The sequence below is a fragment of the Camelus ferus genome, chromosome 6, assembly GCF_009834535.1.
Source record: "Camelus ferus isolate YT-003-E chromosome 6, BCGSAC_Cfer_1.0, whole genome shotgun sequence".
NCBI classification, from domain to species: domain Eukaryota; kingdom Metazoa; phylum Chordata; class Mammalia; order Artiodactyla; family Camelidae; genus Camelus; species Camelus ferus.
Window position 1 is genome coordinate 65416923 of NC_045701.1, and position 25225 is coordinate 65442147.

At 43.6% G+C, this 25225-nt stretch overlaps 1 protein-coding gene across 12 annotated transcripts in view; it reads left to right on the top strand.

The window, feature by feature from the left end:
* Positions 1–25225, top strand: part of RAD51B (RAD51 paralog B) — a 723675-nt gene that overhangs the window by 540288 nt on the left and 158162 nt on the right. The gene's annotated exons all lie outside the window — the stretch shown is intronic.

Consider the following 25225-nt stretch of genomic DNA (forward strand, 5'->3'; position numbering starts at 1 on the left):
AGTGTTCTTTTTCCTCCTGGTGCATCCTGGCTGTGAACAGAGTTGCAAAGGTAGAGAAGGAGTCTGAATTCTTTTGGACTGGTGCTTTGGGACACTGCGAAGAGGGGAAGGAAATTCACATGCAGCTTAAAATAAAGCGCTGCGATGGCAGGGAACGGAGTCCGGCTGGTGCCGGGCGTTCTGATGGTGCGTCTGGGAGGCAGCTCTCCTCGGACGCTGGAACGGCTCCACCGAGGCTCTGAGAGGAGGATAGGAGAGGCGCTGGAGCCTTCACTTGGCACCCACAGCCCTGAGCTGCGGAAAGGAGGGAAATAGGTACCAAATCCCACAAGCCACAGAGATGATTTCTTACCACTCTGAGTACAAAACCTCTGAAACCTGGTCAAGCTCCCAGAGTCACCATATGGGGCAACAGGAGCTTTGGTTATGCCTGTGTTGTCTGATAAATGGAACCCTGGGCTGGCTTTACTTTCTATTTGATGGCTACCTTCCAGAACCTTCTTTCATGGAGGACACGAAAACTATTCTGGGAGAATTGCTATTAAGTAACCTCTGGTGCTTAAAAACAATGAGTGGTCTCCCAAGCAGCAGGCCCGGTTTCAGTAGGACACAAATAAGACCTAGTCCACAGTAAAGCTCTGAAGGCATGTTCAGAGAATTAGAGTGTCAGAGCTGGGAGGGAAATGCGAGTCCAGCCAGTCCAGGACTTCATTTTACAGACAGGGAAACTGAGGCCTGGAGCAAGAGTAGGGGGTCCAACCCATGGTTTCTGACTATCAGGCTTTGTTCAGCTATACCATTTCTCCCCAGACCACAGTTTCCCTTTGCCTAAACACTTTTGTTCATCCATTCAGTATCTGTTGATCATGTGTCCGACACTTCCAGGTGCTGCTGGTTTTGTTTTTTGAATTATCTGAGATGGAATAAAAGAGGTACATTGCTGTAGAACACATTAAAGAAGGAAAGGAAAATTTTCTCCCAAATCCAGGTTTTAGGGAAACTTTGTGAGCCTGGGCATCCTTGGGAAACGCCTGCTATTCCGAGTGTGCCTTTCAGATGGCCTAATGATATCATTGTCACGCAGGGATGGGACTTACCTAGGCTGCCTCCACTTGCAGTTGCCACCTCACTCCCGACAGCTGCCAACAGCCCTGGGCAGCCTGGCCCAAAGGATTCTGGGAGTGACGGTCGTCAGGGATTCTCTGGATGCAAGTTTGAGCAAGTGCTATTGGGAAGCCAGGCCAGTTGAAGTAGCACAGATTGTAAGGGTCCCTCAGTCTGTTTCCCATCATTCTCCTGCAGTTCACTTGCCAGCCCTTTGCTCTTGTTTACCTCTGTGTAAATAATTCCTCGATTATAAATCAGAGAACTTGGCACTGAGTTTTGGATTATCTGTGATCTTTAACTTTCCCAAGGCAAAAGAAATTAAACCAACAAATCTCTTTGTTTCTCATGGTGTAGTATCCAAATCATGGACATGCTGATCTGTGTAGAGCAAGCCAAGCCTGAGCCTACCCACCCCCCTCCCTGCTTTGTACTCATTGTAAGCATTCACGCATGCATTCATTCATTGATTCATTCAACAAATATTCAGTGAGCAACTATGTGCCAGACTCTAATCTAGACACTGGAGACACAGAGTGAAAAAAGATAATGTCCCGCCTTACCCTGTTTATATCTTAGTTGGGGTGACTGACAATTAGCAAGCAAACCAACCAAATGTATACATACACACACACACACACACACACACACACACACATGTATATGCATGCATATATGAACTGGTGATAAGTGCCTTGAAAAAAGTAAAGCAGGATAAAGAGATGGGGTGAGGGGACACTATTTACACACAATGGAGTCAGAAAGACCTCTCTGAAGAGGTGACATCTGGACAGGGGCTGAGTGAGAGCATTCCAGGCAGAAAGCACAATCAGTGCAAAGGCCTGAGACAGAGACCAGTCTGATGAGTTGGCGAACAGCAAGGAAGTCAGGACTGCGGCAGAGCGAGCGATGGGGACAAGAGCAGCTCAGGGAAGGAAGATTTCAGCTTTCGTTCTGAGCATCCCCGGATGTCTTTGGAGGCTTTGGAGCAGAGGAGTGATGCAGCAGAGATGCACATTGGAGGGCTGTAGAGATGCTAACAAAACGATGAAGGTCCAGCTCGGATTAAACATTTGCACTCGGACCCGGGGCAGGTGGTAGCTGCACCTCATGGGCGGTGTACAAGGTGGAAAGCTCTGAGGGCTACATGTTTCAACAGGGTGAGGCTGGGCCTGGGAGCTCACCAGCTCTCTGCCAATTAGTCTTAAGACCAAAAAAAGGAAATGCTGCTGTTTAAATAGCAGGGTTGGGACCCATGAGTCATAGAGCCCTCAATCAACCAGGTCACCACTGGTAGGTTCTGGGAAATTGCTGATACAGGGTCTCAAGCCCCCGGTGGGGAGTTTGTCTGTCAGGGCCTCCGCTGAGGCCTCTAGATGCCTTCAGGGGAAGCAGCTCAAATTCAGACCTGGCCTTTAGGGGGTCTGGCTTTATTTTGGGCTGACTGTATGCTGTCTAGTTGGTTTCATTCCCAGGCCTTTCACTTTGCAAAATGCAGGCCACTTCACTGGCTGGCAGAGGGGAAAAAGAAAAGGCATGGGCTTTGGATTCAATCAGCCCTGGGAGGCAACCCTTGCCTCACTGCTTAGCAAGCTTCTGAAAGTGTTACCGCACCTCCTAGAACTGCCCTGTCCAGTAGAGTAGCCACTAGCCACATGTGGCGGTTTACATTTAAATCAATTAAAATGGAATAAAATTAAAAATTCAGTTCCACAGTCCCACTTGGCACACTTCAAGTGCTCAATGCCACATGGAGCTGGTGACCATTATGGTATTGGACAGTGCAGACATAGAACATTTCCATCTCAGCAGGAAGTTTTATTGGACAGTGTCCCTTTCTTAAAAAGGAAGTAATCCATGAGAAATGAACATGTTAACATGGACAAAGCACAGGGCACTTCTCCTGTCTCATTATAGGTGCCCAGCAAATGACAATCACCACAATTTATCCTACGGGTCTCTGCCCTGGCTCTGCTGCTGGCCAGCTGTGAGGCCACTCAACCTCTCTGAGCCTCAGCTTTCTGATCTTTAAAATGGGGGTAATAAGTAATGCTGAGTGAATTCCTCACAGCATAACATGATCCTTATTTTTCTCAGTTCTCCCGGGACTTGTGAGAACATCCTCACCAACCCTCCACTGACTTATCTTGACCCGAGTTTGAAACCTCCAGTCCTGCCATGCTTAGCAGGAGGCATGACTTAGCTCATGGCTAAGTAATGGACTCTGGAGATTTTAGCCATCTTGAAGGATGGTTAATGGTATGAAGTTCTAATGAAACAAGTAGGCAAGTCTGCTCAAGAAATAAATTCATTTTGACTCAAGTTAGATGTTCTGAAAGCACTCATGTCCGGGGTCCCCCAGTCCTGGCTGGGCCCCTGCTTCCTTGCCCGAATGCCCCTTCTCGGGGTGCAGCCCTCAGGGAGAGGCTCTCCTGCCGCCCTTCTGGTATCTTGGTCTCCAATCAGTCTTCCTTTTTCTCCTTGGGGGCTTTGTTGTTGTTTAACATTTATTAACTGCAGGTATTTGGTGGGTGGAATTTAAATTTGCCTGGGGCTGGAAGGAAGTTATTTGCCAAGCCAGGATAAGGTGCGGTTTAAGAGTTGAAGCTGGAATCCCCTTCACCTGCTTAATGCATTTCAGGGGAGATTTGTTTTCAACTCCCAAATTACCTGCTAGGATTTCTAGACCTGAGATCCTATCTCCCCTGGCTGTTTTCTTTCATTTCCGAGAAGAAAGACAAAGAAAAAGAGTGAGAGGCTCAAGAATAACATCCTCTCGCTCTTTTAAATAAAACTGCGCACAGTAAGTGATTTTCTTCACTGTCTTCTGCAAAGCAGGCCGGAGCAGGGCCTGTACAAGTCGTCAGAAGCACTGATCCTGGGGACCAGGGAAAGCAGATGCAGCTGGGGTTTTACAGAAAATTCTAGGAACAGCGTGGACTGAATATCTCCAGTGGAGCTTTCTAAATCTCCCTCTTCCAAACTGGTCCACCTGCAACTTTCTCTTCTCAAGTGATAGCAACTCCAACCCTTAGGCCATTTAGACCCGAAACTTAAATAGAGTCATGCTTGATCCCCAGCTTTCTCTCACGCCCCACTTCCAAGGTGCTGGAGAATCCTATTGGCTCCAGTTTCAAAACCTATCCAGAATCCAACCAATTCTCACCATCCCCTCTGCCAGCATCCTGGTCCAGGCCATCACTATCCCTTCCCCGGTCAACTGTGATCACCTCCTACCAGGCTCCCTCTTTCCACTTTCCACTAACTGGTCCCCCTACTTTTACTTGCCCTACACCATATTCTCAACATACTCTGCCTCACACGCCCAAATGGCTCAAAATGACCCCCATCTCATTCAGAGTAAAAAGCCCACATCCTTACAGTGGCCGCCAAGGCCCTGAGGATCTCGCCCCTGTGAATGCCAGCCTCCCCACCCTCTCCTCTCCCCTGGCTCCTTCATCTGACGTCACCTGCCTCATTGCTTTCTTCAAACACACCAGCCACGTGTCCACATTGCTTCCTTTGCTGCAGCTGTTTCGCACTTTTTCAAGTCTTCACAAAAATGTCACTTTTCACCGAGGCTCCCCCTAATCACCTCACTGACCTCCAGCTCTCCCCACACCCCCTTGCACTCCCACTCCCCTTGACCTGACTCTGCCTTTTCCCCACTTAATACTTAGCACTTTCTAACACACTAGTCGCCCCTCTGTATCCACGGAGGTTGGCTCCAGGACTCCTCAGTGGATACCAAAATCACAAATCTACTGGTTTCACCTCCACAGAGGACCAACTATACATAATTTGTGTATTGGTTGTGTTTATTGTTTCCCTCTCCTCTCACTTCTAGAATTGTAATCTCCTGGAGGGCAGGGAGCCTGGTCTGTTTAGTTCACTGCTCTCTCTCCAGCACCTCCAGGCACTTGGCTCAGAGCTGCTCTTCTTTGCTCACCAGTGACCCAAGTTTGCCTGCCAGTGACCCCCTTTCGGAGACATGAGCTGATCAGGGAGCCTGATCTGAGAAGGACTAGAGCTGAAGTGAGCCCCGAGCATTGCCAGGCCAAACCTCCAACAGGCCAAGGCTACAGGGAGGGTTAAACTCATAAGGGGGCCTCCGATAAGTTCAAGTTCAGAAGAAACAGCGCTAGAAGGAACTGTCCTCAAGCTCATGGAGGGTGAGCAAGAAGTTGCCTAAATGATGGTGTGACTATGAGCAATGAGACAAAAGAAGAAGAATAAGAGGAGGAGGAAGAAGAAGGGGGGGAGGAGGAAGAGGAGGAGAAGGCGAAGGAGAAGGAGAAAGAGAAGAAGAGAAAGAAGCAGCAGCAGCAGCAGCAGCAAAGCCCCCTTACCCTTTTAAGATGTGGATCAGTTCCTTCAAGGCTACCAGCTCTCACATGTTTTGGTCTTAAAGACTCTCATGCAGAAAGAGTCTTAAAATTTGTTGAAGACCCCCCAAAACCTTTGTTTATGTGGGTTGTATCTATTGATAAATCCTGGGATAGCCGGCCTCCAGCATATCCGCCAGTGACCCTTTCCTCCCAGCATGCATGCCCTTGTGTGTTGAATAAGGGCTGCTCTATGTGCCACTAGAAAAAGGCAGAAGTGAGGATGTGGGATTTCGGAGGCTAGGCCATAAAAGGGACTACAGGTTTCTACTTGGTCTCTGCTATTTGTTCTCTCTAGGAAAGCCAGTCACCATGGTTTGAGTGCACTGGGAGAGAACTTCATGAAAAGGGACTGGGGCCCCCCAGGAGACAGCCACAACTGGGCCAGGCTTGTAAGTGAGCCACCTTGAGAGCAGATCCTCCAGCCCCAGTCAAGCCTCAGTGCTACAACCTCATGAGAATCCCTGAGCCGGGACAGCCCAGCCAACCCCCTCCTGAACTCTTGATCCATGGCAACTCTGAAGGGTAACAAATGGCAGTCATTGTTTTAAGCCACTAGGTTTTGGAGTATTTTGCCATGCGGTTTAAATGATCATTTAAATCATTTACCATATTAAAAATTAAAACAGAAAAATATTTACTATTTATTTGTTAATCCATTTAATATATGCTTATATTAAATTCGTATTAATTCATAAAAATTGATAAACTTGTCAATCTGTTAAAAGGTTTAGAATAACACAATCTTACTGTAAAAAGAACTGTGTTTCTCAAAGCAAAACAGAACAAAATCGAGTGAGAAGAATGACAATATTCTAGATTTTTGCAAATCTCTTTAATGTCTGGCTTAATAGAAGACAGCTGGATGCTCATATCTCCTTCTGCATTCAATCAGCTGTGATAATGTTGTTTTGGTTAAAGTATACGGAGGAAACCCAACCTCACACAGATACGTAGCTGGAAAAGGGAGGAATATTTGTAATAGCCTTTTCAGATAATTGTGGATATTCTTCTTTGACATTACACCAGAACTCGACAAATGGTATTTTTTAAAAGGTTAGTTGCAGTGTGGAATCTGAAACTGTATCAATGAACTCTTTGTACTCCACTACATGAAAATCTGTTTGCCCTGTCTTGTACTTTGAATGGATCTTTTGCCCATGCATGATTTTGTAATACCATGCATGGTCATTTGGAAAATATTGCTTCACTAAGTTATGCAGATCTGAACTTGATCTATTTCATGATGAAAACAAAAAATTCCCATTTGTTAATATTACCCTTGATCTCACCAGAAATGACTCTAAGTACTGAGAAGATGTTTAGCTCAGTGCGGCAGATACAAGTTTTCAGAAATTCTAATTTTTGCTTCAGAACTTTTATTTTGGCAACAAGTACTGTCGATTATCTTTCTTAAAGTGATAAGTTCAGATTGTTCATTTTGGAGAAAATGTCTGTCGGATAACCAAGTCTGAATAACCGTGGCAATTTTGGTCCTTTGGAGTAAACATGTGTTTCATGAAAGTAGCTGGTTTGGCTCCCAACTCAGACATTCTCACAAGTGCGTTTTCTCCAAACAACCGTTGTACTTTGGGATGCACCGGAAGTACTTTTTGCTTACTTTCCAGTTCGCCACACACAATTGTAAAAAGGTAAAAGGTGTGGACTTTGGGCAAGATTTCATAAAATGGGTAATTTTTACTGCTCATCTTCATAATGCTTGAGTGAAACTGGTTTCCTCTTTTTCTTTCTTTCTTTTTTTCTTTTTTTTTTTTGTCCTACAACTTTGTGGTAGTAAAGAATATGACTGTCAGTATGGTGTCTGGCATCAGCAATTTTACCCAAATGCCAACACAATGAAGAAGGCAAATAACATCTTGGTGTTATTAGGAAAATGGTTTTGATCTTGCAGATACCCTTTTAGGGTCTCAGGGACCCTGGGGGTCCATAGACCTCACTTTGAGACCCATTGCTGTAGGGAAATGGGTGCCGTTCCATCACATCCAGATAGATATGTTTGTAGATAAATGTGCTACATGTTGAGACAGGCACGTACCAGGTCTTTGTGTCAGGTTGTAATGGCCTCCTTTTGCTGTGTAAGCTGGAAACCCTGGCTTATGAAACACTGGCTTATTCTTGTGGATGGACTAGAGATGAGACAGATTCTTTATATAGGAAGGTTAGAGTATTTCTATACTTTTGTGTGCCCCACTTGTGAAACGTATGTGGATGTTGGGAGGAGGCGAGGCTCTGAGAAATTCCTCTGCTGATCAGGGTTGAATAATTAAGGTAAGCGCGAAAGCTAACACCTGTACCCCTTCCTTTGTAATACTTTTCTTCTCTCCCCTTCCTCCAATGAGTAAAAGCTCAGTGGACTCCAGCGGGCATCCTTTTCAGAGAACCAGGATCCTTCAAGCTTAAGCTTGGAGTAGGCAGAGGTCTCACCCACACCAGCAGGCCCAAGAGGCTGCATTTGTTCAGACAGTCATGGCATCTGTGAGGATTTTATCACTGTGGAAGAACCGCCGGCCTTGCCTCTCTTGAAGTCCCTCGGCATTCCTGCAAAGTGGACTTAGAGCTAGATAGGCAGGGATGGGGTTATTTTTCACTCATTTCAGTTGAGCTCACACATCCTTTCTGCTGCAAACATGCGGAGTAGGTTGGAACTTGCACCTGTCTGGGCTCGGCTCTTTGGTGAGTGACTGTGTAGCTGTTCTGTCTGTGATCGCAGGCCCTGTCTGCGAGTGAGAAACAACAACCAGTTGTGTCCGGAGTCCTGGGAACTAGAGACCTTTCCACATCGTTCACCTGGTCGGGGGCAGGAGGAAATCACCAAAACCTTCCAACATGGGGCCGGAGCCGGGAGACAAAGGGGAAGCCTTAAGCCGCTGGCGACCCCGGATCATATGACCACCCCGTGGTCCTCCCCAAACCCCTTTCATCCCTTCAGGTCCCCAACACTCAGCCTTTTCATCATCCTCCAGGTCAGCAGGATCAGGTTCACGTGAGTCAACCAGAAGGCTTATCAAACGAAGGCCGAAGCAGGTGTTTGCAAACCTCCTCCCTGCTGAAAGCTGGGTTGAACAGGGTTGATGGTGTGGCCGGAGCCAGCATCCCACACTAATTGCATTTTCTTTCTGGAGCTCTTTCTCCCTTTACTCTCTTTTTGCTTTGGAACCCCTAGAGGTCTCTGGGAACCAGTCCCTAAAACCATTCAAACAGCTAAGGATTTAGGGGAAAAAAAAAAAAACACTAAGGGATGTGACATCATGGGCTGAACAGTGGCCCTTCTGCGCCAGAGCCCAGAAATCATCATTCAGAGGCCTCCAGAGGCTCCCACACAGTTGTGTGCTTGAACCAGTTCTATGAGCTTGTAAGGATTGATTGCACACACCTTTTCCCATCTTCAAAGGCACAATGTCGTGTTGGTAGCTTGAACTGACCATGGTGGGGATGTTTACATCACAGAAATCAGCAAGCTACAACCCAGACTTTCTCCCCTCTGAAACTAGTTGTTAAACATTTACCAGCACACCAGTGCCTTCGCTATAGAGGTTGTTGCTCAAAATATGATTCTCAGACCAATTATATCTGAATTCCCCAGGGAAAAAAGAAGGTGGGGGTGGAGGTGTTGTGATTTAAAATGCAGATCTCCTGGCCAACCTGAACTAACTGAATCAGAGTCTCTGGAGGGGGAGCCTTGGGAAATGCGTTTTTAGCAAGGTTATTAATAAATTCGATAAAGTTTGAGACTTTGGGCTTAGGGAGTGGGAGAGAAGAGTGGGTGTACATCTGGCTTTTGGCATCTGGAAAGAACAGCTGGCTTCAGTCCCAGTTGGCCTGAGCACGGACAGCTGTTTTCCCTCGAGATATAAACTTCATGGCAGGAAAAGGAGGTGGGAACTGTGGGGTCCCGTCCACCCACTTGACAGCATGATTGGTTCTGCCTTGGCTCTCAGGATGTCTTTCTAACCTTGAAACTTGGACCCAAGACAACGTGAGCAAATGCCCAGACATATGCATTAATGTGAAAAAAGTCACCACCATTCATACCATCAATGGGGCTGGTAGTCGCCCAGGCAGGGCCCACAGTCGGGTTCCACATTAGATTGCCTCAGACAGCATTTTTCTTTCAGATTTGCAGGCATTAGCAAGAGCTTTCACAACCAGATATAATTTATAAAGCAAAGACCTTGTTTACTTTAGCCCACTGGGCCTGGAAGAGAACATCCTTTAAAGCAGAAAGAAAAAAAGAAGAAAAGAAGAGGAATCTTTCTTTCCTCAGATGAGAAACAGCTAGTTTGTAGAGAGCCCAACTCTGCTTTTGACTTGTTTTGCATCTACTTGAGGCAGCAGTTCAAATTAGTATTTCCTGAGAACTTGACTGCATTTCTTAACAGTCCAGGAAGGTAGGTACTGATGAAAAAGCAAAGGCCATGGCAGGTTACATGAAAACAGAGCTGGTAAGTGGAAGAGCTGGAGTTTGGACCCCAATTCTTATGGCCAGAAAAACCAGTGCATTTTCTTCCCAAGCACAATGCAGCATTTTGTCTGCATGTGGTTGGAGCCCAGAAGAGTCCTTAATAAGCGACTAAGACAGTGACATTGGACATCTGAGCTCAAAGTATTGTGAATTCCTAAACTATCAGAGCTCCTTTTATCCTGAAGCAAATTCAGAAACATAATCCAAAGTCACATGTAAAACTTTTAAGATTATAAACTATTAAATTACAAACTATTAGATTATTGGCTATTAGATTATCCACTGGAATGGATAATTGAGAGTCAACCATGTTGAAGAATATAATTTGTGCACTCCCCACATCAGACATTTAGGCCTGCAGTAGGTCAGCAGGTTCATGATCAGAGCCTACATGTTTGTTCTAACTGTTCAGGGCTTTTATTAAACATGAAACTTCATCAAGTGGGAGGGGGAAGTGACCAAAAGGCCTACTTCAGGAAAACAAGATGTGATCTCAAGTATTTTTTGCTAGGTTTCGTGGCCTTCTTGCACCTAGAAACGCTCTCCCAAGGCCTCATCTCCAGTTTGAAATCATTCATTCATTCAGCAACTGTTTAGTGAGGACCTACTATGTGTCAAGCTCCGGGCTGGGTACAGGGAAGAACAGGAGGCAGAGAGACCTCATCTCTCATCCTCATGAAGTTTCCAGTCTACTGGGGAGACAGTATACAAAAAAGTATAAAATAAGTGATTATATGCTGTCTTAAGTGCTATGAAAAAAGGACATGCTACAAAGAGAAAGGGCGACAGTTTTGAATGTCATGTACAGTGAGAACATTTACATGGGGACCTTATTCATGGGATTTTTTTGTTCTTATTATTTTTGGTTGCATGGAGTCGGTAAGAGGTTGTTGAGAGTCCTGTTGGGGACACTTGAAAGGGAGATGTCAAGGAGGCAACGAATATCCAGATCAAGAGAGAAGCTGGCTTGGGAGTCAGCAACACGGAAGCAGACTGGCACCCTCATCAGAAGGCCTAGATGAGATACTTTAGGGATGATATGTGAAAGAGGAGGCAGGAGTCCTGGAGGCTATATGGAAAGGGCAGTCAGTTGCACTTAGGAGTAGTCAATATGCAAACACAAAAGTCAGAAAAGCAATTCAGGGCCCCCTCGGACACGTGACTCCCACCTCCTCTTCTCCCATAAGCCAGGCAGGTTGTCTGTGGGCCTACAAATGGATTGAGCTGGTGCTCTCAGAATGTGAACAGCTGGCCTTGTCTCAGGCAGTGCTTCAGGACTCTGTTATTTTCTCTTTCTTCCTGGGTCCCAAGCTCCTTGGCCCCTCGGAGTTGCTAAGTGTGCAGGTGTGAGGAAGAAAGCAAGTAAACCAGTTCATGCTGATGTGTGAGTGCTGCATAACCAGCTAGTCCTCACTGAGACACATTGTTGAAAAAAGGCACAACTAAATCTCTAATCTGTGGAGTTTCAGTAAACCTAGAATGTTTAAGGACATGCCCTTGGGAGGGAAGACACTTTGGTGTGGGGGAGGCTGTCACTCTGCTCCCCATCCAGCCTCCTTCCATTGTTTCTGCAGCAACTTCTTTTCTTCCTCCATTTCTGCGTCTCTAGAGTCTGGAAAGTCTCCACCGTTGTCAGAGTGGGCCCTCTGGCATCACAGCCACGCCCCTGACAATTATGTTAGCTCATGGCAGCTGGCATTCATTGAGCACTCCCTCTGTGCAGGTCCTATACCAAGCGCTTTACACGGGTGACCTCATTGCACGTCACAGCAACCCTATGAGATTGGGCCAGTCATCGTTCTCACGTGTGAGCCAGCTGCCTGTGAACGCACAGCTAGTGGGCTGAGATAGGAAACAGGGTCTGGCTCCCCAGTCCACACTTGGGGGGGGGTATGGCTGGCAGGTAAGCCTGAGACCCCATGTTTGGGTTTGCTGTCCTGAGAGTACAGAAGTGAATCCCAGTCTGGTTCTCTGAGGGGCTCTTCTACACCCTGCTCAATTTGGCCCCGTCCTGAGGTTTCACAGGAGAGCCCAGGCCAAGCCCATAATTGCTGAGTACAAACAAGATGGGAGTTACGTGGGGTGTCAGCTTCTGTCTCGTAAGAGGACCAGAAGATGTCTCCTGAATTTCCTAGGATGAGATTGAGGGCACAGTCTTTTCAGACCAAACCTCTTGGGGGAGAGCTTGCAGTGACGGCAGAAGAATATGGAAGCCTCCTATACCATTTCTGAGATGTTCAAATTCTTCTCTCCCTGGAACAAAGCCTTTGGAAGGTTCCACAGTCCTCCCTCTCCCTGCTCAGAGGCCCAGCTAGCTACACTTTATAAAACCACCCAGGGCCATCTGATTTGAAGCATGTACTGGCTCGTGTGTGCAAGACAGTAATTACCTCCAATTCCAGTTAGGAAAGCTGAAACCTGCCTTTTTCATGCCTCAAATAATTATGGAAGCGCCTTTTGAAGCTCTGGATAGAATAGAAAAGCAAAACAAACCAGAGCCAATTAGAGCCCAGGATTTGAGGATGGCTTAGTTTTGTGCAGCAGGACTCAGGAGGAACTGTGGGAGAGGGTCAGGGGTCACCCCAAACCGCCAGCTGCCAACCGATTTTGCCTGTGCCAAAAGAACCATTATTTTGTATTTCCAATCAAGGCCCTTCTCCCTGGCTCAGGAGCCATCTGCAGGAGCGGCCCGCTGCATCAGTGCGAAGAAGCCTCCCTGATTAGATAAGGCCTGGAATGTGTTTGATGTCGAGCAAAGCCCTTCCCTGACAGCTTTCCCTATGTACCATTAGAATGTTTTCCCCTCAGCTAAAACTTGGCGAGATAAACTGAATCCTCGGGGACTCTTTTGTTTTGGGGTGCATATCTAAGGAATTTATGGGGCCGGTGTGCTGTCTGGAGGTACGGCCCTCCGGCCCTGAAGCTCCACTGGGCTTGGTGGTGGAACCTGGCATCTGGAGGCAGGCTGCACGACTACTTTTAGGAGAGTGGAAAGCAACTACCAGACAGGTCAGAGGTCAGAGGTCAGCAAGCGGCCCTGGGATGGGGTGGGAAGCCTCAGCACTCCTGCTTCTTTAGAGAAGCCAAGGACAGTTCTTGGTGTTCATCACTGTGCCACAGAGCGCAAGGATTGGAGTGGAGCTGGGGCGTGGAGGTTCGAAGCCAGGTTAGAATCGTCTTGGCCAAGATCTGTTCATGAGAAAGACTGTCCATGTGGCCTTTTGAATTAGTAGTATTGGGCTGAGCATTAGGACAGCAATGACACTGTCTCAGGAGGCTCCCCTTTTGAGTTTGGATTAGGAGAAACTGTGGGCACCAGAGAGCCCCAAGAGAAGCCCCTCTGCTGTGTTCATGCTCCCACCCCAAGCTGACGAGAGGAGCTTTCTCTTGGTCTTGCCGTAGGTACTCGGCTCTCCCTCAGCCCGTCACTCACCCACCTGACAGTGGGCCTTCATCTCTCCCCTTGACTATGAAAAACAGCCCTTATGGGAACCTTATTCCTGTAGAGCCAAACAAAAAGGGACTTTGCTTGGGAATGTCTGCTGCAGTCAAGATGGGGTGAATATCCACATTCTGGAGATATCAAAATGGCCAGCTCTGTAGCTAGAAAAGAAGAGGTTCATGTCTTACTAGATTTTTTGATAATGATAACAGCCAGGGTGTGCCACAGCTTTACCAAGCACCGTGCACTGTTCTAAGCTCATCTACTCCTCACCCCAGCCCTGTGGGCAGGTGCTGTTACCATCCTCATGACGCAGATGAGGAAACTGCGAGGAGATGTCACGTGACCTGCCCCAGATCACACAGGGAATCAGCACTGCTCATAATGGGCCAACAGAAAAGGCTTAGGATCCCACAGTGGCTTAGAAGCACTGAAAAATTAAATAGTAATAAGAAGAAGATGCTTAAAATTTAAAAATCCAACCTTTTCAGCCTGGACAGACTAAAAGTATATGGCTAGGGTAAACCCTGAGGCAGTAACCCAACAGAGTGTTGGAATTAGAGACCTCACTCCTGTACACTCCTGAACAAGCTGTTTCAAGACCAAGAAATATAAGCACATTGCAAACACTAGGCTCATACCCTAGACAGTAGACTTGTCCACAGGCTCTCGCTGGTGTTGAATAAAATGTGCCTAACAGATCCAAACACATGATCAAGAAATGTTCTGCATACGCACTTTCGAGATTTTAGGGCTGAGCTAATCATGGAGAATGCTCCCATTCTCCTACAAACTGTCTCTTGTGGTCATTGTTCAGGAGGATTCCTGGCTGCCTGTATCATTGATTTGACCCCATGGGGTGGTTCTTTTTCGAAGTTCTGACAGGGAGCAAAAATATTGACGCTGTAGACTTATAGGTGTCCAAGTCTTCTCAAGAAGACGGGTGCATCTGTAGCTCTTTAAGCACCATTCATGTGATTTCCCAACCTTTCCTCTGAAGCAGTGCCCCAGTGATTTTTCTCCAGCCTGCAGCAGAGACTGCCAGCTGCACAGCGGCTCTCAGTTGGGCTATGAATGCCCGTGATGCGGGTTCTCATCCTTCCCATTTGGGGTCTGTGTTTGGCAGAATAATGGCCTCCCGAAGATGTTCATGTCCTAATCCCTGAAACCTGTGGATATGTAATATTACATGGCAAGGGAGAATTAAGGAAGCACATGAAACAAAGGTTACTTAATCAGTTGACTCAAATAGGAATAGCATCCTGGATTATACAGGTGGGCCCAATGTCATCACAGGGTCCTTAACAGTAGAAGAGGGACGCAGAAGATTCAGCGTCAGCATGATGTGATATGAGAAAGATTCTGGCTTTGAAGGTAGAAGGGGGCCATCCACCAAGAAATGTGGGCAGCCTCAAGAAGCTGGAAAAGGAAGAAAATGAATTTTCCCCTAGAACTTCTAAAAAGGAATGCAGCCCCTCCAACACCTTGATTTTAGCCCAGGGAGACCTATGTCAGACTTTAGACCTGCAAACTCTAAGATAATAAATGTGTATTGCTTTAAGCCACTACATGTGTGGCTCTCTGTTACCACAGCCATAGAAAACTAGTCCAGGGCGTGGTAGACAGTGCAACACAGAAGGCAACAACCTCCTCCAGGTCCCAAGACCTGGGGCTGGAAAACCATGACGGCCACCTCAGCATTTTCCCGATGATCGTCTGGAAACGCTCACTGCCCCTCTGGCCAAGCTCTGTCTAAGTGTGCTCACTCCAGCCATCTGAGTTTTCCCTGGAGGGGGCCTCTTCTCCACGAGGGATGTTCCACTTCCCGGCAACATTGCCTGGGCCTCTCCCTAGTGTGGCCTGTGCCCCCAGTGGCTTTTACACCCATCCAAAATGCCAAACACTCCCAGACCAACACAAGTTTTGGGGGATTTTTTTTCCCTCCTCTTCCATAAAACCAACCACAACACTGAAATCTAGAATGTGGAATTAACATGACAGAACCTTGACATGCTAAGTGTTGGGAGACAATGTGAGCCATCCTTGGGTTTGAAAAGCCATGTGTTAGAAAATTTGTGATTTTCTCCAACCTTCCACTCTTCCTCTCATGTGAACATCCAAGTCAAATTTGTTTTTTAAGTGAAATTAAGTTTACTCAGGGAGATACACACTCCATGGACAGAATACAGGCTGTCTCAGAAGGCAAGAGAGGCCGTAGGAGATACACATTCCATAGACAGAATGGGGTCCTTCTCACTCAGAAGGGAGAGTGTTCCCGAGGTGTGGGAGGTGGTTAGCTTTTATGCGCGGGGTTATTTCACATGCTAACAAGTGGGAGGATTATTCCAATTGTTTTCACAGGAAGGGGCAGGGATTTCCAGGAACTGGGGCCCCGCCCACTTTCTGGCCTTTTACAGTCAGCCTGGAAACTGTCGTGGCACCTGTGGGTGTGTCATTTACCATGCTAATGTATTACAATGAGCACGTAATAAGGCTCAAGGTCTATTGGAAGTCGAATCTTCTGCCATCTTGGTTCTAACCAGTTTATGTCCTGTTCTCAATTGCTGTGTCACTCCTTCAATGGTTGGTTGTACCCTGCCCTCTTCCCTCCCAAGTCAAACTTTTGATCTGGGTTAAGAAGCTAGAATTCCTGTAGTTATGACTCAGCTGCTCACTAGCTCTTACATTGAGCAGCTTATTTAAACTCATTGTGCTTCAGTTTTCTCACCTGTGAAATGGGGACAATACATTAGTCAATATAAGTAAAGTGCTGAGATTACTGCCCGGCACATACTCAGTGCTATTTAAGTGTTATTTGTTATTGTTGCTGATGCTGTTCTGGTTGTTATTATTAAATGGCCCCAAACCTCCAGGGCAAGTTGCTTGGCACATCAGGAAAACCAGCTTTTTTGTGGTTTGCCATGTATTTAGACATCCAGCAATTGAAACAAAGGACCATCATAGAGTGTTGAAGTTCAGGTGTGGAACACCCTCTTTTAAAACTTTTTTCCCACAAACATCTCCTTCAGGAAGCAGGCTCTGGTATGCCAGGGTCAGATGAGCAATTGTTGGGAAAGACAAAACCTTGTGCTTGGAGTTATGCAAATGTAGTGGAGAGAGGGCATCTCGCTTGCTGACTCACACCCACTGGCAACCCAGCCAGGTCCGTGCAGACTGCTCAGAGTTCTCGACTTGGAGGAGCTCGGCTCCCTGTGTGGCCAACTAGGAACCATGACATTTAGGCCTCTTGCTTCTTCAACATTTAGTTCCTAGATCTCCAAAAGTAGTGATGGAGAAGGGAGAAGATTGGCCAGTTTTCAGCCAGGAGGCACCTCTGGTGCCTGGGACACTGCTTGCATTGGCCAGAGGCCACTCACAACAGGCTGCCCCTTCTGTCCTGACCAGGTAGCCTGTGTCTGTGCAGAGGGAGTCGGCTTGTGGCTACTTGGAGGCTGCTGTAGGATGCTTGTTTGTGATTCACTCAGGAGAGAAGTTTCTAGGTAGATAAGGGGGCTCAAGAGAGAAAAAAGTTTCATCCCCACAAAGCTTCAATTACCAACCGCAGTAGTAACAACAACAAATGAAAGTGCTCCATGCTCTTCGGTATCATGGAGACTGAAAACAGAGCAGGATTCTTAACTTTCTCTTATGTTGATCCCATAAAAGGTGTTTGAATTACAGTATTTCATCTGGGCAAAACCCATCAGAATAGCTGCTTGAGCTAACCTGGGAACTGAGACAGGTCAACTTCTTGACTCCAGCACCTTGGGAAAGGGAGGAAGGAAGAGAGTAGGGAAAGAGTGAGCTCCTTCGGCTTTCTGTGCTGCTCACTGGGGGCCCAGGAGCCGGCTGAGCTGATGTCAGACCCAGGCACCCCTGCTCCCAGGCGTCCCAGGCAAGCAACAGGAGCCAGGGAGATAGATGCCTGGGTCTCAGAGCGGCAGCGTCTGGTAGGAGAAAGAGGAAAGACTACACAGCCCGGTCAGCCACACCCGCCTCTGTGTTCTTGCTCCTCCTCTTACTGGGAGTGATCTAGATGAGTTACATAACCTCTCTGTAAACACGAAAAACTGCCTTGTACCTGCTGGTATTAGAAGGACTGTAAATACCAGTACAGTGTCTGGAGCCCATTAGGCATTCACAAGGTGTGCGGTAGCTATTTTTATACCACTTGGGCCAAAGGCCATCCAATTTATAATCATCTAACTAGAAGAAAAACCTCAAGAAGTCAGCTAATACATGTATGCATAGAAAAACATTTGGAAGGAAATGGATTAAAGTTTTACTGAGTGTTTCTAGGCGATGGGATTATGAAAATATTTTTATTCTCTTCTTTATATTCTTATATTTTCCAAATTTTGGTCATCTATATGTATTTGTTAGTATTCTTAATTGAAGTAATACTGTAAATATCCTTGACAGGAAGCAGATCTCCCAGAGCTCCCCCCATCCCTCCCGTGAGCAATAAGATGCCCCGTTCCTGCCGCACCTGGATTTTCATCATGGATGTGTTCAGTTGTGCTGCTCAGGAAGCAGGTGAGGCCTGGGAACACAGGCCTTCTTTCCCTGCAATTGGCATTCCTTTCCTGCAATTGGAATTCCTTCCCTGCAATTGGCATGCCTCAATTTCAAGCATTTTGTGTGTAGCCCAATAAGCCCCATCTCCAGTTACCCAGTTGCCACCCACCCTGAATGCTGCTGTCACTCAGAACTCAGAATTATTGTTTAAAAAGTCCATCAATCTCAGTTTCCTGGCTCCAGTCATATTTGCACTGAGCCATCCAAGTCCAGAGTTGTTTAACCTCTTACTAAAGCCACAGGGGTAGACTCTACCTCCCACTTATAAAGAATTCCTTCTTCCACACCAGGTACCCTGCATGGAACTTAACCCCCAAATTGTTTTTAGCTCATCATAACCTCGCTAAACTATTTAAGAGAAAATTTTAGCCATTGGGAATTATGTCACCCATCATATTTCTTCTCTTTTGCCTTCAGCTGCCAAGAAGCCTTGAACAAATTTAATGCTCAATTACAGTAACGATTAGCTCAGATTTTTGGCATAATTACTTCCCCTTCCCCCTCTATCGTTCAAATTTCTCTTTTTCTTATTCATCTAACTTGTTGAATGTGTGTATTTTATTGAAAACTGTCTCAATACTTTGAAAGTCGGTTATAAATCATGAAGTACAAACAAAATGAATGAAATTTTACCTGCTCTGTTGTAAGAACCTATGATCAGCCTGTTCAAATTCATATTACTAAGCATCTTGATCAGTAAGTACCAGGAGGGTTGCACAAAGAGTACTAAGGAGAAAGTCTCTGAGTCAAGGTCCTGTATTTAGTGGAAAAAAAATTCTGATTATAGATAAGGATTTGTTTGAAACTAACCATTCACCTTTTAAAATGGTTGTGTGATAATCATTCAGATGCATACTGTGAGCATCTGCTGGGTGCCAGACACTTTGAAAATTTATCCCATCAATCTTGTGAAATAGGTATTATCGTTTCTACTTGAAGAATGAGAAAGCTGAGGCTTAAACAGGTTAGATAACTTCCCCCCAATCTTCTAGCTAGTAAGTGATGGGTCTGTGGTTGACACCTGGTCTGTCCAATAACTCCCAACTCTATTCTGCTTCAGCAAATGAAGCTGATCTTTTTCTAGCTGAATTAATGTTGAAATTGTGAACAAGGCTTAAGCTGCAGTGGCTGTTTCAAATCCAAAAGCAGGACAAGAATCTCCTGGGGAGTAAGAGGGACTAAATTGCTCCAAGCATGGTAGATGGCTGGAGTTAGGCTCATCCCTTAAAATTAAACACCGATCTAGGACTTTCTCATTAGGGAAATGAGGTGGGAAAAAAAGATGCTGATGATACTACCTAGACTTCTTCTATAGAACTGTAAGCCTTTGGACAAAGGAGGAAGTAGTCCCAGCTCAGCAACCAGAAACCAGGATGCTTCCACTACTCAGGGAGAGGTCACTAGTACTATGTCTAGGCAGGATCCCAAGCCATCACTTGGTTCTGAACCAGAGACCTTGATAAAACATCTAGGATAGAAAAGATGAGAAGAAGGAAAATAAAAGGATACCCCACTCAAACTGGTATCCAAGCAAAGATATCCAACACTAAGAAAAGCAGTCAACAAACTTAACATTTGTGAGGTGAATATTGCCCAAAAGAAATTAGTAGAAAAATCTGACAAAGACTTTAAATTCAGTGTGTTTAAATATTCAAAGAGGAATAACATTTATTTTTAAAAGGAAATTGTAAAATAAAGCAAGCACAAATGAAACAATAACTAGTAAATATGAAAAAGAACCAATTAGAAAGGCAAAAGCCTTTAGATAGAGTGAACTCTAGACAGGGCATGGATGAAGAGGGGATTAGTGAATGGGAAGGCAGTATTTGAGAAGTCACCCAAAATAAAGCCCAGAGTCAGAGTTAATGGCACAGAAGATAGATAGAGAAGCTGCAATTCATGTCTAGTAAAAGTTCTGAAAGAAACTTGAGGGCATAGTGAAGCAGGAACATTTGAAAAGATATTAACTGAAAAATATACTTTGAGTGCTGAGCAGAAGAAATAAAAATAAATGCACATTTATATATTTTGCAGTGAATCTCAAGGATAAAAATAAGATAACATTGAAAGTTGTCAGAAAAGAAAGAGAGGTTACTTGTAAAGGAATGGCGATTGCATTGATATTGGACACCTCAATAGTGGCAGTAGATTCCAGAAGACAGTGGGGTGATATTTTCAAAGATCTGAGGAGGAAAAATGGTTGATCTAGAGTTTTATACCTAGCTAAGCCAGTATTTTAAAGTGAGTTAAAAATAAAGTAATTTTTAGAAATTAAAAACAAAATTAAGTTTATCAGCCTTGGATCTTCACTAAAAGTACCATTAAAGGATGTATTATAACAAGAAGAAAACTGAGTCCTGAGTAGGGTATACAAATCAAGACTCTATAGTGGGCACAGAAATAAATAGATTAAAATGTGCTTCAACTGATTATAAAAATAACTAAATCTGGAGTTTAAAATAAAGGTTAAAACAAAATATTAATCAAGATAATATGATGAGAGAAGGCGTGTCCATTAGATAGTTAAAATGCGCTAAGACTTCTGCCTCTTCAAGAGGAGGATAAGATACTGAAAATCTTTACCCTTCAAAACATTTGCAGTTAAATGTGTATGGTAAAACCTTAGGGTAATCATGAACTGAAAAGAACTTCAATCTATAGCTTCCAAATCAACAAAGAGGAAAATGTGGAATATAGAACACCTTATCAACTTGAGAGAAGGCAACAGAAAATTAAAAATGGAGAAACAAAGAAGGAAGGTACATAGAAGAAATAAAATGGAAGAAATAAGGCAAAGAGAATACAGGCAAAACAGACCACAATAAGTGTAAGTGGAAAAATTGTACCTACTAAACATCAGAGATTATCAGATAAGAATTTTTGAAGTATTCAGCTGTAGGCTGTTTTCAAAAGACACATCTAGGCCAAACCACACAGAAACTTAGAAATAAAGAGATGGCAAACATACCAAGAAATACTAACCAAAAGAAAGGTAGTGTCAGCAATAGCAGACAAATAGAATATAGGGCAATATATATTAAAGAGCATAAAGAGAAACTTACAATGACGAAAGGAATTCTCCACCAGGAAGACATAATAATCATGAACCTGCATGCCTCTAAAAACATAACCTTGAAACTTTGAAATATATAAAATCAAAACAGAGAATTACAAGTGTATAATCATGATAGGAGATTTAAACTCATTTTTACAAAGACATTAAGAACTTAAAAGTTATCATTGTAAACTGACCCTTTACTCAAAATCCAACAATAAAAGACACATTCTTTTTTAAGAAAACATTGAACATTTACATAAATTGACATAACAGGCCCCTACAAATTTTTAAGAATTTATAACAATTAAATAAGAAAAAATAAATTAAAAATAGTTTAAAATATGTGTGCAAACCAATCTCCTAAGTAACTCATATGTTAAAAAAGAAACAATGTAGTTATATATCAAAGCTTGAGGACATAGCTAAAGCACTGCTTAAGGGAAAAATTTATGATCTTAAAATTCATTAACCAAAAAATAGAGTGAATATAAGGGAGTTAAGTGTTTAAATCTAGAAGCAAGGAAAACAATAAGTTAAATTAAAAAAAAAAAAAAGCAGAGAACAAAATAATAAAGTTCAGAAATTAAGAAACAAAGAAACAAACAAAAAAATTGAATTAACAAATCCAGAAGTTGATTTTTTGAAACTACTAGTGAAATAGATAAAACTTAATAAGACTGCTTAAGAAACTAAGAAAAAAACATAATAAATAATATTAAGAATTAACAAGAGACCATGACTCATTACTGCAGGTATAGTTGGAATAAAAAAATCACAACAAAATAGGATGAGCAACTTTATGAACAACTCCATAAACAACTTAGTGCCAATGGATGGAATCAATACTTTTTAAAAGAATAAATTTTCAAAATTGAATTAATGATAATTCTTTGGAAATTTTAAATCAATTAAATACCCATGGAGGAACCAAATCACTATTCAAAATTTTCCACTCAGATGACATTGGGCCTAGTGGTTTGGCAGGAATGTTCTACCCACCCACCAAGGAACTGCTAACCCCTATGTAGAAAAAGAGGAAAATTACCCAATTTATGAGGCTAGTATAAACTTGATATGAAATCTAAGACTATATAATTATAGACTAGTCTGTTACAAATATAGATGAAAAATTCCTAAATAAAATATTATCAGCCATGATGATGATGGGGGTGTGTATGTGTTTATTTTTAAATTCTTCTGTTGAAATTTACATAAAAAATGCAAGGATGACCCAATATCAAAAGCTACTAATGTACTACACCACTGTAATAAATTAAAATAGAAAGGGTTTATGATCCTCTATAGATGCAGTAAAGTCATTTGATAGAATCCAAAATTTCTTCCTATAAAAATTCAGTAAACTAAGAATAGGAGGGAACTTCCTTAACTTGATAAAGAATATATAACAAATACCTTTATAAACATCACACTCAATGGTAAAACCTTAACTGTATTCTCTTTAAAATCAGAAAAAAAGATGATGATATGTACTATCACCCCTATTATTCAGTGTCATTCTGAAAGTCCTACCAGTGCAGTAGGAAAAGAAATAAGATAAGAATTGTAAAGGGAACAGACAAATCAATCTTCCTTTAAAAGATATGACTGTTTACACAGCAAATCCATAGTATGGAAAAATTATTTTAAATAATAAGAGAGTTCAGCAAGTTTGCATACATCAGTGTAGAAATTGCCAGAGGCTGTGGGGGAAGAGAGGAATGAGTAGGCAGAGCACATAGGATTTTTAGGGCAGTGAAACTGTCCCATACGATACTATAATGATGTAAATATGTCATTATGCGTTTGTCTAAACCCCAACTATAATGTATTTGTATACAGCAAAGTGAATCCTAGTGTGAACAATGGACTTTGAGTGATAATGATGTGTCAATGTGGGTTCATCAGCTGTAGCAAATGGAGCACTCTGGCAGAGGATTTGATAATGTGGGAGGCTATGCATGCATGGAGGCAGGGAAATATATCTTCTGATCAATTTTGATGTGAACCTAAAACTGCTCTAAAAATAAAGTCTATTTTTTTAAGTCAATAGCATTTGTACATACTAGGTAAAACTAATTAGAAGGTAGACAGAGAATAGGATGGTAGCTGGAATAGAATGTTGTATCAAAGGAGGATTTTTAAAAATGAGAGATATCTGGGCACTTTGTTGCTGATACTAATGGAATGATTCCCTGATTGTGCCGATAAGAGAGGGAAATGATCTCAGGAACAAAGTCCTTAAGATATGAACAGAAGATGGGCTCCAAAACACAAGTGTGTGTTTCGGGTGAGGGTGACTTTAACAGGAAGAGGGACACTTCTGTTGCAATGGGAGGGAAGACAGATACTACACTGTACTTTTGCAGATGTCATTATGGGGAGATGAGAGAGTTTCCGTCTGATTATTTCTAATCTCTCGATGAGACAAAAGTTGAGATCATCAGGTGAAAGGAGATGATCATTGGAGGGTTGAGAGAGAGAAGAGATATAAGTAGATATAATGATCTTGGAAAAATCAGAAGGAAACTTACTAGGGAAGCAATGTCAGATTTCTGGGCAGTATTGAGTACTCATTTGAGAACTGCAGTAGGCATGGATTTAAAGTATGGTCAATCAATTCAGTGTATTCTTTTCTACATTAATCTTACACTGCCTCAGGGCCATTGCAGCCTAAGCCAGTAGCTGGGTTTAACTAGCTTGTGCTAGGCAAGTTTGGCATGAGGAGAGAAGGGCAAAGGAGTAGAGGATATTTGTAGTATTTGTAGGCAGTGCTTATAATAATGGGCCATAAAATTGATGATGGGTAAAGAGAAAAAGAAGGACATGAGAGAAGGTGATAAATAGAACAAAACAGAACAAAACAAACAAACAAAAATAAACAAGCAAGTGAGCTTAATTGATTAGAGGAGAAATGCTAGAGAAAGTTGACTGGAAAAATGAAATTGGTGGTTGGAGCTAGACTTGAAAGGCAGTGATGACAATGTCAAGGCTCTGGCCATTTTAAAGTAGCTGAGGAAGGTGGAAGAACAGGTCACTGGAAGTGAGGAGGCCAAGGAACTCAGAGACTGAGGATGTTGAAGTCATGGAGAATGATGACAGACTATTTCTGAATAGGGGTGAAAAGGAGGAGGGTAAGCTGGGTGCTCCAGTGTCCAACAAAGGAGTAATGGAGAGGTTGTTGATGACAGCAGCCAAATGGGAGATGGGTTACATAGCTATGGTTTTCATAGGATAAGGAGGGGAAAGGGTACAGAAGTAGCAATGGGAATCAAGGAAGCCTTCTCTATCTTCAGGCTCTGGGACATGTGGACAGTGAGAGAAAAAGCAGAACCCACTTTTGAGTGCAATGGGAAAAAAAAAAAAAAAACACAACCTCAGGACCAAACAGGTTTCAATTAAGGCACCAGGATGAACAGAATATTTAAAGTAGAGGATAAGGATTTAAAGGAGCTCCAGAAAGCTTAGTGGAATAGGTAGGTGGGTATTGGGATAAAATAATTAGGTCAGATATTAATAATAGCACCAATATTGTTTACTATCTCTCTTCTCACTCCCACTCACACTAGCATGTAAACTTCTTGAAGGTAGGGATCTTTGTCTGTGTTATTCACTCATATACCCCAAGGACCAGAACACTACCTGGAACATAATAGATGCTCAATAAATATTTGTTGAATGAATAATAGTAGGTAATATCTTTTGAGCACTAATGTGCCAGAGTACTGCCAAGTGACTTATATGTATCATTATTATCACTCCCATTTTATAGATCAGGACTTCAAGGCACAGAGAAGTTAAATAACTTGCCTAACTAAGGTCATAGGGCTAACGGGTGATAAGGCTGAAGTTCAAATACACTCTAGCTGTACTGTGACCCCAGAGCCCCTGTGTTCTTAACTTCTAAATTACCCTACCTTCCTGCAGTTGGTGGACGTACAGAACAACACCAAGATAAGAACCCCAGTGGTGGTAAATGATTGGAAGAGCAATGAGGTTAAAAGTTAAGCAATAAATATTGCTACTGATTTCAAAAGCTAGTCTAAAAGTTAATGTAGGGATCTGCTGTCCCTGATGTCATACACTCTTGCTCATCTCTCACTGTGACCTAAGCACTTTCTGCTATCAGTTCCTAGTTCTTTTCATTTCCTTCCTCCATAGCTACCCCCAACCCCCCT